This window comes from Sceloporus occidentalis, unplaced genomic scaffold (assembly GCF_023333645.1).
Source record: "Sceloporus occidentalis isolate IW3139 unplaced genomic scaffold, rSceOcc1.0.p SCAF_1, whole genome shotgun sequence".
NCBI classification, from domain to species: domain Eukaryota; kingdom Metazoa; phylum Chordata; class Lepidosauria; order Squamata; family Phrynosomatidae; genus Sceloporus; species Sceloporus occidentalis.
Window position 1 is genome coordinate 270,579,469 of NW_028316981.1, and position 19,978 is coordinate 270,599,446.

General features: G+C 37.4%; 1 long non-coding RNA gene across 1 annotated transcript in view; it reads right to left on the reverse strand.

Annotated features, from left to right (window-relative positions):
- Positions 1–17,905, reverse strand: part of LOC149323861 (uncharacterized) — a 143,888-nt gene extending 125,983 nt beyond the window's left edge. Inside the window, exons 1-2 of the long non-coding RNA XR_016280255.1 lie at positions 17,818–17,905; positions 13,048–13,117 (exon numbers count right to left, since the gene is read on the reverse strand). This is a non-coding gene — a long non-coding RNA (uncharacterized LOC149323861). The remainder of the gene's footprint in view (positions 1–13,047; positions 13,118–17,817) is intronic.
- Between the last annotated feature and the right edge of the window lie 2,073 nt (positions 17,906–19,978).

Sequence of the window (19,978 nt, forward strand, 5' to 3'; positions counted from 1 at the left end):
GAGGCCGAGATGACAGTTGAGGAGGGAGGGGCCTCTTCCTTCAGGCCGTCCCTGATGTTGCTGGGTCTGCCTGATCGCTCCCTCTGAGGCCGAGATGACAGTTGAGGAGGGAGGGGCCTCTTCCTTCAGGCAGTCCCTGATGTTGCTGGTCTGCCTGATGGCTCCCTCTGAGGCCGAGATGACAGTTGAGGAGGGAGGGGCCTCTCCCTTCAAGGCAGTCCCTGATGTTGCTGGTCTGCCTGATGGCTCCCTCTGAGGCCGAGATGACAGTTGAGGAGGGAGGGGCCTCTTCCTTCAGGCAGTCCCTGATGTTGCTGGTCTGCCTGATGGCTCCCTCTGAGGCCGAGATGACAGTTGAGGAGGGAGGGGCCTCTTCCTTCAAGGCAGTCCCTGATGTTGCTGGTCTGCCTGATGACTCCCTCTGAGGCCGAGATGACAGTTGAGGAGGGAGGGGCCTCTTCCTTCAGGCAGTCCCTGATGTTGCTGGTCTGCCTGATGGCTCCCTCTGAGGCCGAGATGACAGTTGAGGAGGGAGGGGCCTCTTCCTTCAGGCAGTCCCTGATGTTGCTGGTCTGCCTGATGGCTCCCTCTGAGGCCGAGATGACAGTTGAGGAGGGAGGGGCCTCTTCCTTCAGGCAGTCCCTGATGTTGCTGGTCTGCCTGATGGCTCCCTCTGAGGCCGAGATGACAGTTGAGGAGGGAGGGGCCTCTTCCTTCAAGGCAGTCCCTGATGTTGCTGGTCTGCGTGATGACTCCCTCTGAGGCCGAGATGACAGTTGAGGAGGGAGGGGCCTCTTCCTTCAAGGCAGTCCCTGATGTTGCTGGTCTGCCTGATGGCTCCCTCTGACGCCGAGATGACAGTTGAGTTCCTAGTCCTAGCCTTCTTTTAATTTCTTTTCTGCAGTGTCCCTTCTGATCAATTATTGATCCAAGGTGTGGAAAATATTTGATAATTTTAATTTCTTCCTCATCTAGATTGAATTTATGTAAACCCTCCATGGTCATTATTTTTGTTTACTTAATGTTCAACAGTAGGCCTGTCTTATGACTTTATTTGACTTTCATTAGCCACATAGGTGGATAACAAATTAATAATATTATAAATTAATTAACTATTATTTCCAAATTTTGGAAAATTTATATGTTCACCATGGATGTTGTTTTAAAAACAACAACTCTGAATTTCCTATGGCATAGAACTTTGATTATAATTACATTTAGTTATTTTTGTGGGCCTAGGACAGCAATGGAGAACCTTTTAGAGACTGAGTGCCCAAACTCAAAGGCGTTTCTGCACCGGGTCTTACCAGGTGCCATGTGGGGAACACTTCCAGGGGTGGGACTTACTTGGAGACAGCTAAAGACCCGGGAAGGTGGTGGTGGTGGGAAAGAGGAACAGGCACATGTCTGTTCCTCCTCTCCCCCCCCCCACTCTCCTGTCTCTCTGTGTGCCCTCAGAAATGGCTTTGCATGCCACAGAGGGCACATGTGCCATAGGTTCATTACCACGGACATAGTATTTCTTTACAGTATTAACTACTTTAACTATTGATCCAGTTAAGAAATCACACACACATAATAATAAATAATTATTAAGGAGGAGTACTTTCACTGGGTGGGTGTATGACAAATGGGCCTTAGAAAATATTTCCTTTCTTTCTTTTCTAACCAGCTACAAGGGAGGTGAAGTGTGAAATCATGGTTGGAATTTTGTTTTTAAACCTGCACTTGGGTAGAGTTTTATGTGCAATAATATAACAAGACATAAATTTATATAGCATAAATTTAAATAGAAGGTTAGAATTAGGGTACTGAAAATAAGCATTCCCTTCTCCGTGTAAAAAATAATTAACAGAAATTTTGTAGGCTCTTAATTTAAATGTAAAATAGTGTCATTTTCCCACTAAATTTTGTGTCTTTGCCCCTACCTGCTAGGAAGAGTTTTTGCAAAATAATATGTTTGACAAGATGGATAGATCATTTCTAAACACTGGACCAAGTGCATCCCTTATGGCTTCTCTGTGACCACTTCGTTGATGAAAGGAATGCGGGAAGTCTCTATTACGTTTTAGAAGCACAATGGACAATTCCACCTTCACATTTCTGCAACAGTTCAGCAATATTTTACCCATGTAAGTGCCTCTGTGTGATAAGGTCCAATGTCTTCACTGCCACTAAATAGTCTTAATCTAAGATTATATTAGCAGACAAAGGCCACAATAATACCTTTTTCCATAATCATGAAGATGCCATTTGAAGGGGGGGGGGAACCCACACACAACTGTTTGAGTAAAACCTTAAAGACGGGGTTTTCAGAAACATGAAAATTAAGGATTCATGGGCTCAAGGTTTTATTAGAATTTAAGTTTTATTGGCTGTCAGTATAGGATAACGATGTCAATAAAGGTATTTCACATAAGGAAAAAATGAATGCCATGTATACCTTGTACAGAATTGATTTTAAATTATAGAGCTCTCTCTTTTGTAAAGGAAAAGCTTTGTAAAAGAGAAGAAATGAAAGGCAAAACCCTTGGTGTATTAAAATGATCCATTGGCAAAGAGACTGTATACTGCTCTCTGTAACTGAACTTATCCTAAGGTGGGAGGTATTTTAACATATGCCTCACAAGATTTGGTCTAAAGAAGATTGACCCTGAGCACAATAGCAGGGGCTCATGAAGAAAAAAAATTAAAAGATTAATTATGGCTCTGATTATACTTGTAATGAAAGATGGCTTATTGACTAGGAAGAGAAGGCATCGCTGGCATGGGTAAAAGCCAGAACAAGAAATATAGGGCCTAGATTGAAACCTCCCCTTCTCTCTCGCCCCCCACCTCTGATTAAAAAGGAAACAGTGAGAAAAAAAGGGGTAATTTGGGGGGGAGGGAGAAAAGAAAATCTACCCTGCCCAACGTAGTAAAGTCTGTGGGATTTGCAATTTGTTACAGTCGGGCTTGCAAGAGGTCACTGGAGAAATAATTTGACAGGCCTTTCAAAGAAGTGGATATAATTTTATAAGCTTAACATTTGCTCTTATGTGGGTGAAGAGAATGATACAAGGGAGTTTAGACCAAATGCATTAGGCAGAAGCTGATTACCTGCAGGGGCTAGATAGAATGGTATCCCTTGTCATTGCTCAATTGGCAAGATGGATTATGAAAGGTGTCGCTGTGCATGCCTAGAGGCAACCAGTGTAACTTGGCCGCTGCCAGAGGCAGGATTCTACACTTAAGAGACAGGGAGTAATTAGCATCCCAGGCTGAACCATTACTTAAACAGATTTTTCCTTGCAGTTTATACATCCTTTTTGAGGCAAGAACTAGAGCAGTTTAGAGGAGAGTTCTTTGTTTGGATTTTGAAAAGGGCATCAAACATCCTCCTTTGTTTCAAATTCTTCTTAAAGAAGAGAACATATTCTTGCAAAGATCAACCTGACCAAGGGAAAAAATTATCACTCAGCAACAAAAAAAATATATGGCAATCATTTATAGACTACAGCATGGCTTTCCAATGTTCCGTCAAAATTAGTTTCCTTTTATTCTTTTTTTAACACCCAACTTCATTGACTTCAAGAGCCAAGGTAAGTAAGATAAGTCAAACGGATGAGACAATAACCAGAGATGAGTGTTTATCCTTCCAGCATGATAGCATCTGTATCTGTGGGGGAAACAAACTCTAGTTCACCACTCTCACCTACTGTCACACTCTTGACAACAACCTTAATCGCCGAGTTCTTTGCATTTCTGTGCTTCAGTCTCCTTTTCTGGTGTTTTTTAATATCTCCTACTTCAGCTTTCAACTCATCCACATAGCTGTCAGTTTTCTGATGTGCTCCTCTCCCTCTGAATGTCTACATTTCTGATGATATTCAGATAATTCACAAGAAAGGTATGGCATCCTATTTCAAACCTGACATTGTTCAAGACTGCCAAGCCATTTCAATAGGAGTGTATGGATATGTGTTTTAGAGTTTATCAACATACAGTGTTGCAATTAAGTCCTGTAGGAGGATATTACTTCCAAGAGCATATGGGAATGTTTGAGAACTCAAACGATCTTCTATGCCTAGTAAATCCAATACAGTCGCTTTCAACCAAAAGCTACTAAAACTTTTCCAGAAAGTAAAACAATTTTGGGAATGCAAATTCCCAGAGATAACAATATAGAAATCTTAAAACTAATACATCGAAAGTGTGAATAGCATGATTACTGGGTTTATCAATGAGTTCATCAGTTTATAGCACCTTTACAACAGTTAACAGCAATTCTAAAATAATTTTTGCTCACATTCTCAAGGACAGCCAAAACATAACAGGAAACCCCAGAAAAAAACGTAACTTTTCTGAAACAAGTGTTCACTGTAGGTTCTACTAATAACTTACAATTATTATTTTATTCACATTTTTATTTCTACAGCTTCTGTTTTACCTACACAAATAGAAATACTCAAAAAACTTTTGCAGGCATTTTGCTACACAATTAGAGGGGGAAATGATCTATGATACTGTTTACAGGATATATATATATATATATATATATATATATATATGACAGTCTCACTACATTTGACTAATATTTTCCATATGATGAAAGTATTTTACAATCTCAGTCTTCCCGTTAAGTTCAGATTCTGCAAAGAACAGGTAGAGAATCTGCTTCCCTCTGGATCAAGCTTTTAATAGTTGTGGATTCTTAAAAACAGTGTAAGACACTTATACAAGCTCTCAAACATTAAAACAGAGAATTTTAATTCATGAGTCTTTCTCGTTTTTTTCTAATACTTCCTACTACAGGCTGAGTCAGAAATTTGAAATCCAAAATATTCCAAAAACCAAAACATTTTTCATGGACAACTGAGATAGTGACACCTTTGCTTTCTGATGGATCAATTTACAGACTTTTGTTTCACACACAAAATTATTAAAATATTGTGTATAAATTACCTTCAGACTATGTTTATAAGATTTATGTGAAACATAAATGAATTTTGTGTTTAGACTTGGGTCACATCTGCAAGATATCTCATTATGTACATATAAGCAAATACGGGTATTACCAAATCCAAAACAAAAATAAGCCAAAACACTTCTGGTCCTGTACTACTATTATTTGTTACTACTTCCTACTTTGTTGAATTTGCTTCTGCCTGAAGAGAGATTCCCGACTTCCTTGAATGAGATTTAAAAACCTCATTGCCATGGACGTGTCTCTAGCCATATGAAAAAGAGAAAACTGATATATGTGTTAACTTATCTACGTCCCAGTCAATTTCTTATGATGATTTTATGTATGAACTATGCAAGGTCTACAAACCCACAGCAGATAGTGTGGTGCATTGTTGTAGGATTCCTTGTCTTTACAAATAGCCGATACTGACATGGTCCACAAACAAGAAGACTCACAAATTTATGACATAATATCATAAGGCGAAGATCTCTAACCAAAGAAACAATCCATAAAAGAAGAATATGTTCACAATTCAAAAAGTTCCTTTAAGATATCTTACCTGTGCAAAAAAAAAAAAAAAAAAAAAAGGAAATGATAAATAAGGGACAAGATGGGAAAGAGCTATATAGAACCAACAGGGCACTGAAACATTCAAAAGAGGAGTAACTGACCAAGAAAGATTAGGATTTGGAGCAGCACAGATTTCAGAAGTCTCCTGGGTGAGCTTACATAACTTAAACTGCCTTTGTTATATTCTGGACAATGAAATGCATCTGCATATACAATGTGTGTGTGTGTGTGTGTGTGTGTGTGTGTGTGGATTGTATCCAAGAGAAAAGCCTCAGTTTAGAAACACAGACATAACTGGTGCTATACAAATGAATGTTTGTTAATGTGGAATAGGTATGCTGTTTGAAAGTAGAAACCATGTTTTTTTGAAGGAAAATAGGTAAACTCATCAATTACAGACATACAAAAAGCCAAAATAGAATAATATGGGAGTATGGTCCCTACATACCACCATTGTACTGTGTTGGCACAAGATATTGCTGACAGGTAAGGACCTTCAGATGACCTGAGAACTGCAACTCTCATCAGCCACAGCCAGCCTAGTTAATAATGAGGGATAATGGTAATTGCACTCCAATAATATTGGAGTATTGCACTAGTCCACTCCTGGTTTCCAAGAAAGCAGTCACAGAAGGGGATTACTAATTGGGAAATTGGCTATAGGCCTATGAGTCACTATATATTTTCATTGTTCTCTATACTTCAAATGGTTTGCCTACCAATATCTTTAACAATTGTTCAATCTTCAAAAAGGCTTTAAAATACAACATGCTAGATCCAAGCCTACTTACGCCTAGAGTAGGCCCACAGATATCATCAGGACTTAATTTAATCATGACTAATTTGCCCTGTTATGTTTAATTGTCAAATCTGGGAAGTAACTCTTTATAAATAACATTACTTGTAATTAATTCCTTTATCCAATAACAAAAAACACAACAACATTAGAGTCTTTAGTAACTTAATGAGTTATAATTTCACTCCTTTTGCAGAATGACAGTTATATTTTAGGTACCGTATTTTCCGGAGTATAAGACGACTGGGTGTATAAGACGACCCTCAACCTTTCCAGTTAAAATATAGAGTTTGGGATATACTCACTGTATAAGACTACCCCTCTTCCAATGCAAACCAAATAATTTTTTTTAAAAAATCAGATTTGATTTCAATATGGTAATTTTAATTCAAATGACATGCAGGTACTCAGCAGGAAAACTTGTTGTATACAAAGCCTGCTTGGATTGGTCAGCTCTCCCTGCCTGCCCAGCCCTCCCTGTCTCCAAGACTATCAGAGTGGTATTGCAAACACGGTTCTTTTTTCCATACCCCGGGCGTCCCGGACGCCTGCAGCCTGCTCCGCCCTTCAGTTACATATGCAGCGATTGCAGATTCTCCAGTCCAGCTCAGATGTTTCAGCACCTGCCCTATAAGATGACACCCGGCGTATAAGACGACCCCCAACTGTTGAGAAGATTTTCCTGGGTTAAAAAGTAGTCTTATACGCCAGAAAATACAGTATTTCTTATAGTTACGGAGATGTGACCTCAGTGGGAAAGGAATATCATATGGTTCAAGTGTTGGCTCGTGCTTTACTTCTTGTTGCTGCACAATGCCCTTTCGCTCACTGAAAAAACAAAGTTACAGACAGAAGGACCGTGCATTATGTGTTGCGGGAAACCTGTTTGTAGCACTAGACTCTTTAAAACTTACCTAATTACTTTCAACAAATTTGAAAGTAAAGTTCCTTTTAGAACTATGACTATAGCAGTGGCCTTGGAAGCATAATTGTAACTAATTGCTTTTTAAATAAATTAACTTTCCAAGTCCTGAATTTAAAGAAAACCCTAGAAGTTTGGATGTGGAATGCACAGCAAAATGGAAGCATCTGGTCGAAACCAGATGAATCACAATCTAGTATTCTTATTTTTCTAGCTATTTTCTATGCCAAAGAGAAAGACCTCTTCACAGTCCTTTAGAAAGTGGCTCAAGTGCATATAATGCACATGGGTACACAAGCACACACTAAACATACACACACACACAGAGAGATTGAGAGAAAGAGAGGATCTTGTTTATTGGCATTTCCCCTAATTTGCTGAGTTGGGGGAAGGGCCTGGAAAAACCACTACCGACAAATTAGACAGATCTAAACAGCTGCAAAGAGAATAGCTAATTATGCGAATTAAATGACTCCATATTTATTCATTTCATGCCCCATCATGTCATATACATCTGTAATCATGTAAAGACACATCAGGGTACATTTGGAAAGCATTGCAGGGTAATTTTATGCACAAATCTCAAAAATAATGACATTTATGAAAAGCTCTAACATATCCTATTATATGCCACACACACACATTAAGGTACTACTGCTTGACTTTCTCTATTCTTTAGGATTTTAGCCTTTTTCTCATTTGAAATCATATTCCTTGAGGAGAGGGAAGGGACATGTATGTGTGTTTGTGTGAGTGTGTGTAAGAGAGCGAGAGAGAGTGAGTCGAGGAGGGTATGTGTTGCATCCACTTACAGCATCCATTTTGTCTTTCACATTTATGGGGTATAAGTATAGGAAACAGCCATTTCCCCCAAAATTTGTTTATTTTAGCTTGCACATTAAAAAATAAATTAAAAAAACAAATTCTCAGTACATTTTAAATTCTTTCTATCTCACATACATACACTTGCAGTCTATTATCCTTAACATTCCATCTAACAGACATAGGTACTACTAAATCTATCTTCTTTATACTGTCTATTTATGTTTACTTTACCTTTCTTTACATTCCTCTAATATTGTTTATAACTACGATATACTCTTCTCTTCTTTCTCAAATATGTTTAAGGAGAGCAGACGGCAATCAACAACACAAGAGAGAAAGGAAACTAACTTATAGCAATAATCTCAAAATCAATGGTCTAAATCTTTACAGTCATTGTCTTACATCTGACCCAATTCAGTCCCCATTGTTGCTTTATTATCCCATTTTTAGTCAAATATGCAAGGACCTTTTCCCAATCCTTTGTCAACTCCTGGTTTGAACTAAAACTTAGGGGCAAACAGACCACCCCTTTGGAGCAGTGTCCTGCCGCCCCTTTCCTCGCTGGATCAAGGTGACAGCAATCGCAGCCCTGATCCAGCGCTTTGCTGGCGCTAAAAAGAACTGCAAAATGCCACTCCTTTTAGCACTGGCAAAAAGTCATGCTTGCTGCAGCAGCAGTAGCTTTTCACTGATTCTTCGGCACAGCGCATTTAAACGCTGTGCCGAAGAAATGGTGTGATGCCTCCCGCCATTTGCTTGGACGAGTAGCATGATGTTGGCATTGAGGAGGAGATGGGGTGTGTGGTATGCTGTTGCCATGCTCCCACTCTGCCCCAATGCTGGCATTTATCACTGGTCTGTTTAGCCCCTTAGTTTCTTAGATTATAAATTCATTTCCTTCATGTCATATATCGTAACTAACCATTCATCTATATGTGAACTCTTATCTAGTTTCCAGTATTGGGCATACAGTAATCTTGCGGCAGTTAACACGTAGAAAATCACCTTGCCATATTTCTTCCCTGATATATTGACCAAAAGACTAAATAACAATATTTCTGATTTAATTTTCAAATTAATATCTAGAATTTCATTGATTTTAAGTTGAAACAGCCATCAATATGATACACACACCCCTATCCCAGGGATAGAGGATAACTGGTTTCATAGAGCACCTGCTGCCTCAGATGCTTTTTGTGGTCCCTGAAGTCTTCCCAGAAGCCCCCATGATTCCCAGACCACCACTGCCCCAAATTTAAATTGTTGCAGAATCATTCATAAATCCTCCCAAAACACCACTCAGAATACGCTATGTATCAAAACACAGCCTAAACCACCAAAATGTGATTAAAATGCCCCAAACTGTCAGGAAAACCCAAAGTGCAAACTCGAAGTAAATTTACAGTCACTTCAGGTTTGCATTTTTAGACAATTTTTGCCTCTAAATGTGCTAAGATAGACTGCCTCAGGGGGTAAAAATTGGCCCCTTCCACAATTGCCAACTATTGTCCCATCCAGAAATCAACTTTAAATGTTGTACTTCATTGCCTAGCTATCTACAATCAGCATTCTTGAAGCCTATGGCTGATGGCTGAAAGTATATCTTACTATTTAGGAGTTATTACTTTAAGGAATTAGCAGTTCAAAGGATCTGGTTTAGTACTATGTTTATTCGTTGGTGCATATACTATAATGCTCTACAGAGCCAACAACAGATCCCCCCCAAAATCTTATGAAAGAAAGAAATAATAGGCCACTTTCATTTTTTGTTTGTTTTCCAGAGTTTACTTTTCCCCCAGTATGCAGCTATCCCAAGTTTCCCACGGAAGGACAAAATTATAAACAGAAGTCATTCTTAGACTATATGCTGTCCCACTGTTTTCAGTAGTAGACAAGGAATCCCTTGTCTACTATTCATCACAGCTTCAGGGATGTAGCCAGGATTTTAGGAAGGGGGGGTCCAGACTAAGTGCCACCATTATATTGGGGCTTGGGTGCGGCGGTGCAGCAACACGCCCCATTCATTTTTCTAATGGAAGGGGGGGTCCGGACCCCAAGAAACCCCCCCCCCCGGCTACATCCCTGACAGCTTTGTTTTCATCTCAAGCTCTTTTGTCAGATTCCTCTGAAATCACAGTACACTGAAATCACAGTACACTGTGTGTGTGTCTCACACCATGTGCAAGATATCATTGTGGAACTGTGAGATACCATGAGCACCAAAGTTATATTTACTGTAACACAAGTAAGAATTGGAATGATATGACCAAAGCAACACAGCTTATAAAAAACAGTTATGGGACCTTGCAATTTCCCATAATTCAAACTGACTCATGCTCACAAGAATACTATTCTACCCTTAAAGAATGCCACAGAATCAGACATTTCTTGGGGCAGGCTAGAGGACTAGAACCTGGTAATCCAGGGTTCAAGCATGGCCTTTATGTTCCAGCCTCAAGTTGCCATTTGTAAAATAGGACTCAAGGTTCTTATGAAGACATTTATGAAAACAAGACCAGAAAATGAACTACAAAACTGAGAATGTTTTCTGAGTTATCATTAAAAAGGCTGTATTTCAACATGGTTTTTGAAAAATTAAATAGTTTTAAATATCTCATGGAAAATTACAGTTGCAAAAACAGAATCTTTCCAAGATATCATGTATAGCCTTTGAAATATACTTAAATGGGAAATAAATGGAATATAGTTCAAATTTTTAAAAACATTCTTATTTTTCCTTTGGCAGAAAGCAACCACTATCCAGTATATAAAACAATCTGCTAGATGGAACAGTTCTGCATATCTTTTGTTCTTACAGAATTGTGCCAATACTGTACTGAGTTGAAACATGTTTAATAAGATCTGCTCTCTTTGTGAGAAGAAAAGCTCTAATAATAATTTGAATTGTTGGTATTTAGAGAAACTGAAATTATATGAGTCTGATCATCTATGAAACTCTAGATACGCTAACAATTCATTCATTATGGTAAAATGCCTCCACCCCATTATAGCTATTTTTCTATTGTTAATAATCTGTCAGCGTTTTCAGTTCCAATCCTGATTATCAGCAGTTTGCAGGAAAATGTCTTCAAAAGTACTCAGATTTTTGATGCTGTCAGAACAAAATAGAGATTTTTTTTTGCAGAAAATTAAATGACTACAAATGCATTATGGTAGAATAAAATGGTGTGTTAATGGTTTCAAAATGCTTGCTATGTGTCAGTAATCATTTTTTCTAAGTAGGGAACAAAAGAATAAAATTCATCCAAATTTTAAATACTGCATGGCAGTATTGTACTTCAAGGTCCATGATGGCTTGTTTGTATCGGTGAGTTAAGTTGCTTTGGGTCATTAGAAGTGCTATGAAAACATAAGGCCTTGTTCTCCTGAGAGAAAATCAATGGTAGCTCTACAAGCATGTCTTAGAAAATACTGGTGATGAAAGTGAGAGGTTGAAAGAGATAATGAGATTTGTTGAACCAATGCTTAAAGCCATAAGAATTTAGAGGTGGAATTGTAGGCCATCTAGCTTGAGAGAATGCAAGAATGCGGAGCCTAGCATCCCTAAGACTAGTAATAAAAACCCAGAAATAAATAACTGCGCACCATCTTATTTTTTATCTCATTTCAAAAGGTGTGTCTATATGTATGAATATTATATTACCTACATTTTGTTGCATTTTTAATTGATAAACTGAACTTCTGGCTCATCCTAGAACTGAACATGAATCAAATTATTATTATTATTATTATTATTATTATTATTATTATTAGTTCAAATCAAGTAGAAGCCTGTTTAAACCACCACATCAAGTGATTGTTCATAATGGGCATGAACTTATGAGATTTGTTTTTTTTTTAACCAGTTAGTTATAACTGTGAGAGGTCATGCTAATCATTGGACTGAGAAGAAATGACATGAGAATTATGGAATAGTTTTTTCTCGTATTCTCATGAATGGCATAGGGTTACACAATGATCAGCTTGACTAGCACCCAGTCATGGGTATCTCACACATTGCAACATGCTAGTTTAAAGAAAGTCTGAAATGTAAAATTATGGAAGAACCTGTAAAATCTAGGTTGCTAGTCATTTCAATAGATGTACACTGACTAAATTCATAACCAAACCAGTATTTTTATTTGTACTAATTTTAAAAGTTGCACTAAGAATAGTTAGCATAAAGTGTTTTTAGTGAATCCTCCTCCTCCTCATCTCATCTGAAAAAGCTCAGTGTGATAGACACAGTGCTAAGTATATGATTGGTTTAGAGTTGTTTTATTTTAAGAACATGCTGCTTCAGTAACAGACATAAAAGGTGATGGTTGGCTTTTAGTCACCTATTTTTTTCTCTCTACTAAAAATAAAAAAGAAGGAAAAGATTTATTAATGCCTAGCGCTAATGCTAATTATATTTTTCAGAGCCAGCATGGTGTAGTGGCTTGACTGTTGGACTGGGACACTGGAGGACTATGTTTTAAATCCCCACTTGGCCATGGAAACCCACTGGGTGACCTTGGGCAAGTCACACTCTCCCAGCTTCAGGCAAGGACAACTCTGAACAAATTCTGCCAAGAACACCCAGTGATAGGGTCACCTTAGTGTTGCCACAAGTCATAAATAACTTGAAGGTGAACAACTACAACAACAAATTATATTTTTATCTTCAATTCACCCCCCTCCATACTATAACTGTATTATGATGGAGGAACACTATTTTTCCCCCTCAAGTCTAAAATATGAGTAGCCAAAACCATTAATTTTAAATGGCAAAGTAGTAACACAAAGAAGTACACTGACTTTCCAAAGTTTCAAACTAAAATCTGTTACTATTTTTGAAAAGCTAAATTAAGCCCCAGTATATGCTTAGGATAAATCCTCCTCCACTAAACCCTTCTCCCTTAGTGATTTCTAAAACTGGCCAGAAATATCTTAGTTCTCCTCTTCCATCTATCTAAGGCCTTCTTAGTCACAAGCTAAACAGACCTCTGGCTGTGGCATCTGCTTGGTCCTTCTGAGATAAATCTTTACAGAAGTGATTTCCAGAGATGCATACCTGGGGAGAAAAGAAATGAGAGAAGGAAAAACTTTAGCATCTCCACCTCACCTTCTTCTAGTCCTACTCCACCTCCAAAGACTCCACTTGGTACATTTATGTATATATTTCCTTTAAAACGTCATCATCCATTTCAAACCTTATGGATGAGATGTTTGATAGATTTAAATTTATTAAAAAGAAAACACCACGAGAAAGCCTAATATTTAGCCTGCAAAGGGATCTTGCAGCACGTTTGAGACTTAAAAATATAAATAAATAGAAATTGGTAGCATGAGTTTTTGTAGACTTGAGCCAACTTCCTCAGATGCATCAGAGGAAATAGGCTCAAAACTACAAAACCTCATGCTACCAACTTCTACCTTTCAGTTAGTCTCAAAGGTGCTGCAAGATCCCTTTACATGCTTATTTTCCAGACTATCATGACTATGTCTTTTAATATTTAGCCTGAAGGAGATTTATGGTTTTAGGCAAACAACTGAAAAATTAGCTACCCCTACAAATTTTAGTACTTTAGTGTTTTACATTTCTATATTGCTCTCTCTCTAAGCAGTTTATAACATGTTAGCCAATTTATTCATTATAATGCAAAGGTACATATTTTTGAAAATGTCAGAAAATTTAGGTTGTGTGGGGTTGTTTTACTATACGTCCTAGACTCTCACTGCCAACATATCTCCAGCCAGTATGTCCAAGAAACAAACTTTTCCAAGCTCTGGAAAGAGACTGCAAAGGTAAAAAAATGGGCCTTTGGCAGATACTGCTACTGAAGAGAGATTGGGTGAAATGGAACAGATCATATGATCAACATGACAATCTTAATTATCACATCTAGTCCTTACAGGGCATGAATTGTACACTGCATGCTAGTTTAGGATTTAACTGTGCAATCCTACACATGTTTAATCAAAACAAGCACCCCTATGTTCCATGACATAAAAACATAAAAAGCAGCCTTATACTGAGTCAGAAAATTGGTCCATTCAGCCAGTAGTATTTACTTTGACTGGCAACATCTCTCCAGATTGTCAGGCAAATTCATTCCTGCCTCTAACTGGTGATGTTGGTGAATGAACACCTTCTACCCATAAAGAGTTTACCACTGACTTCCTGCAGACTTAATTCCTTTGTAAATATGTTTGTGATGCAAGTCACTGGAATGTTCCAAAAATTATACATGGATACATTTACACACACGCACAAGCCCAAAGCTATGGCATAGGCTCAGAACTGAGGATCAGTTTGGTACGTAGTCTCTGTGACTGTCATAAAATGCAAGAGCATTCCCATGATTTAAGTTATAGTTGTGCTTTAGGAAACAACTTTGAAATGGAAAGGAACACATCATATGGCAAGTAGCTGCATACAGTGTAAAACAAAGACAGCTTTTTAGGACATTAAAAATATATATATTCTGAAAAATAGCCTAACACACTTTTGGCCCAAAATATGGTTTTCTTCAGAGGCTGTTAGGTCATCTGATAGCCTTTTGGCTGAAGAGTGGGGTACAAATATTCTAAATAAATAAATATGATGCAGGACTTTACTGTGGTCAACTGAATGAGCATTATGGCTTAATACGGATGGTCATAAAATTGGCTATTTATAATCAACTTCAAAAGACCTTGCTACAGTCATTCATTTGTTTCCCTAAGAGAACCAAATAATTCTTATAGACTTGTTCCTTTACATATCACAGTGAAATTCACACCAGACCATGGTCTCTCTACACCAGAGAAAGCTGCTAGTAAAGTTATCTGAATAAAGCGCTCTATACTAATGGTCGATCATAGCTTCGAAAGATGCAATATCAAAGACGCAGTGTTTACTGCTCAACTGAAGCCCAATATCAGTGTTAAGGAGGAGTTAAAACAAGCTATGCTGTTGATCAGTGAAATTTAATTGGTTGTCAGTACAGGTGGTGGTTGTTAATTATTGTATCCTCCTGCAGTTTAAAAACCTAGCACACACCTTATCTTTACTTGTGACTGAAGCTGGCATTTCACAAGGAAAAAAACCAATTGTATCATTTTTATAACTTGTTATAGATAATATTTGAAACCTGATGCATTAATGGTCATGATCTTGTGATTTCAAGTAGTTTTGAGGATGTGTATTGTATCGCCTATGTGTACATTTAAACAAGACAAAATGTTCTCTTTTGTTTCCAGTAAACCGAAAACATTATTGAAGTGTTACCTGCACATCCCAATCCTATTTTTACACCTGTTTCCTTACCTGTAATACAACTTGTAGCAATATCATGTTTTATGATAAATGCACCCAATAACCTTCACAATTATTTGCTGGTGCAACGAATTTTCTGGTTGGGTCAGTTATATAGTCAGATACCACAGAGATTTAGAACAATTCTGCTTGATTAGAAACCACGGGAAGTCTTAGAAAAATATAAAAATGTTGTACTTTTAATTTTATTTCCTCTGGATGTATTTTACCAGTCTTATTTTGATTAATATCACAAGCTCCATTGGGATGGAATGACAGAAACTGAGAGAATGGTAATCATAAAATTATTGACTTTCTCTTTCTTTATTTAATAAGATTTGTCTAGTAATCAGATATTTAATCAAAAATTACATCTTTCATACAATGTTTTATTATTGTGGGAGTGGGTTGGGTTTTTTTTTTTTTTTTTTTGTAGTTTATTTAATTTATAGTCCAAACAAGTGTGTGTGTGTGCCTGTCTTTCTGTCTGTGTAAATGACCATTGCCACAGTTTCTTTTTAATGCTTTTAAAATGTCTTGGTATTTATTACAGCAGTAAACGGCTAATGGCCATGGATTAAATGCACAGTGGCTTATTAAGTCCTACTAATTTTATGGACTTGGCAAAAGGAATTTATATTTAAAAATACTTTTATTTTTTTCTGCATTCAGCGAAATATTTTAGCATTCTCTTTGACCATAGAAGGTATTTTCAATGTTCTTCTATAAACATTTTGAATGTTAATCAATTTCTACATTTTGTAACATGTTAATGTTTCATGCTCTGAGAAGCAGCATGAACTGGAAGGATAAGAATGACCTGGCAAACAGGTAATTAAATCACACACACACACACACCACACACATATCCATGTTATGGAAGGACTCCAATCAGCTTTAATTGAAAATATTTTTGATTTTACTATAACAAAAGAGTAATTAACAAATGTTACCCTGGCTAAATGAAATTATTATTATTATTATTATTATTATTATTATTATTATTTTGAAACAACCATCAAATTGCTTTTGTCTCTTAGTAATTGTTTTTTCTTAGATACATGCATATGGTTGTTTGTTAAGAGATCTCAAAAGCTCTTTTTGTATTCAGATGAAGTGTGACAACGTTATAGATTCCCAAATAAAAGACTGTGCTACATCAGTGCATATATGCATCTTCTACATAACATTACTCTGGTACATCAGGCCATGTTAACATGTAGAATTCCTTTGCACAGAGTATTGCTAAGTAATCACATAAATATCAAGTCTACCTTTGGATAAAACCAGCTATCAACATCATGCTTTTACCCCAGTTGATCCATGATAACCCAAACAGTTGCTGCTGTTTATTATTATGCCCTACTTTATATAGCAATTTTTATCAACAGTAACCTTGTTTTTGTGCTATTTCTAGAGCAGAGCCGTGTATGCAAACAACCTGGAACTACGTAGCTTAGCTCTGGAACTGATTTAATTTGGACTTACACATACACTGATACATATGCATGCACACATAGACACATAAATAAAACTGTACTCTTGATCTCATTTTACTAGAAATGAAAAAGAAGATGTGTTATGGATTCCCCACAAAGGTGTTGTCTTCTAAATCTTCAGTGCATTCTCATTTCATTAACCCATTCCTTTCTCAAAGCATTACAATTATCAATTTCTGCCTGTCAATGCCATTCAAAAAACCGATTCTGGGAGTAATTACTCTGCCACCATCATATTGGTACACCCTGGAAACTCCAGTTTTAAAGCAGCACTATGCAGTACAGAATATAAGAGCACAATGTTTGGCAGTAGAAATTCAGTGCTGTCTCATTTATATGTAGCTCATGTTTATGCAAGGTAAATGCAAATACGATGGCAACAGCCATTGCAATCAACGAAACAAGACAAAGTGCAACTGGAAACCACTTCCAAATTGGCATTTTTCATTCTTTTGCACACCCCCAAAAAAACAAAATCAGCCACCTCACAAACTGAGATATACTAAGAGCTGGACAGAAGCCACTGTACAATTTGCTTTGGGAGAGAAGAACTGAGAATATATTTCAATGAGCACACCCATCCTAATACACTACATTCAACCCAGCTTCTCTCTCTTTTTTTTTTAAAGTGGCTTTTATGTTATAGGAATTCTTCTGGTGATGAAAACACCATACAGCCAATCAAACTGCGATGTTATAGAGCCATCCAAAGTAGAAGCCTAGCTAGTGTTTAAAATAACCCTGATGAATTATTCATTGAGAGTTGATGTTTATGCAAATTTCAGAAGCGTATGCCCACCTGACCACCATGGGTTAATAATGGGAAGAAGAAGGGGAGGAAAAGAAACTCAAAACCATGCATATGAAAAACAAAACCAAACGCACAGCCACCAATCTTTAAGCATTCCCCCAAACCTATATAATCAAATGATAATACTCTTTCATTAAATGCATAAAAAGAATTACAATTCTTACCTGCTTAGCTTTGTAGGACCCTCAGATTTTCTGGATGAAATAACTGACTGTGGTGCAACCAATAAAACTGAACTGAAAAGCTGATTAAGGGCACTTACTTAATGCAAAGCCACTCACTGAATATTCATATGATGCCTGTGTTTATGCAAATTAAGGCAAAAGAAAGCCCAAGGGGATTGGTTGCCATAGCCCACAAATACTGTGTACAGCAGGAAAAGAAACATACACACACAGAAAGAAAGGCAACAAATTTTGAAATTCATAGTTCAGAAATAGCAATGTTGAAAATAACAAATTATTAAAAGTCTTAATGTGAATTACTGTTTTAAACAGGTTTATCTGATCATATCATTTTAGGCCTATCATATGTTTCCCTGTTGTGCAGTAATCTATAATTATCATCATTCCAAGAGATGCTGTCAGTAGTGTGTTCAGCCTTATTTATTCGGTAACTGTTTATGTAAGCAAGGTCCTTAAGCATCTGAAGTAGGAGCAAAGAATAAATAAAATAAAATCATAATAATTATTGCAGAACTGCAAGCATAATATGTTGAGAACAAAACCCATGCTACCTTTTATTAGGGGCCAGATGCGTAGCTGCCTTTATAAGCAAAATAATCCTGAAAAGTGGGTGTCAGTGATAGACTACTGAAGATTACTTTTAATTCAAATTCAAAGGATGTTTTGTTTCAAGTCTGTTGGAGCACCTTGGTGTACTTAGTTTCTACATTAATGCATTCATCTCCCTTCACCCCAATTCAAAAGCAGGGACGTAGCCAGGATTTTGGGGAGGTCCAGACTAAGTGCCACCATTATAATGGGGCTTGGGTGCAGCGGCGCGGCAGCACACACCATTTTATCTAACAGAAGGGGGGGTCCGGACCCCAAGAACCCCCCCTTGGCTACGTCCCTGTCAAAGGGGTTTCCCAAAGACAGATAAACAGATAGATAGACAGATAGTCTGTGAAGGTTCCATCCAAAATTCAGTCTCGTATTCAAGACCAACTGTATTTGCATATTTTCTTGTTAACAGCCCATGATGTTAACACTGTCTGATACATCTTCAGAAGGTTACATTGTACCTGCTTAGCCACTTTTCTGATAGGCAAGATATGTAAAAAAACAGAAGTCCTTCCTTCTTTTTTAGATAATTACGTACTTTTTCTATTCCAATACAAAAATCACATTTTCGTTAGAAGAACCCGTTAAGCAAAACCCATTATTAAAACATATCACTATTGCCTTTGTCTTGTAATACTACAAAATGAATGTTTTGAGTGCTATTCTTCTGCTTTCCCTATATACTGGTATTGGCACACAAGTGGCACAAATAATAGCCCTATTTTCCAAGCCAAGTGCTGTATGCCTTGTGTTGGTTTAAAATGGTAGCACCAATAAATTATCCTTACCCAAGAGCAACAGTAGTAAGGCATCAAAATGCTATTGCTTTACTCTTACTTGCACTTCTCATGCAAAGTTTCCAGTTATTTTTACTGCCATTTGTTGACATTTGGTAACACTTCCAAGAAATAGGATTGCAAATTCATCTTATGTGGATGTGGATAAGCAGGAAAAAGCAGCACCAGGCATGGAGAGGGTATTGCACTGGAGAAGTGGAACCAAAGTTGCTTTTCCCTTTCATTAGCTGTTCATGTACACATATAGACAATACAGGAGTAGTTCCTCCTTTGGCACTTCTCTCTATAAAAGCCAACCCAAGTTATTTAACCAGGCTTCTTGGGTTGCAGGCAATCCAACTCATTATTGAGTGTCCTTATGCTTAACACTATGTTGGAATATGGCTCATTTTTACACTTACAGAAACACTACAGTTCAGCTATGAAGATAAAATGTTAATTACAAGATTAAACCTTAAAATTACTTTTTGTAAAATTCCATATTCTGCAGCCATGGGAACTTAAGAGCTCTAGTGAATGAGGTCAGAGGCTGTCTCATTCAGTATCCTGTTTCTCCACAGTGGCCAACCAAATGCTTATGGGAATCACAAAAATAGGCCATGAGTGAAACACTACCTGCTCACTGATGTTTCTCAGCAACATACAGAGAGGCATACTACTTTTGATACTGAAAATAATATATAGTCTTCATGACCAGAAACTGTTGATAGACTCTATGAATCTTAATTCCTTTCAAAAACTAA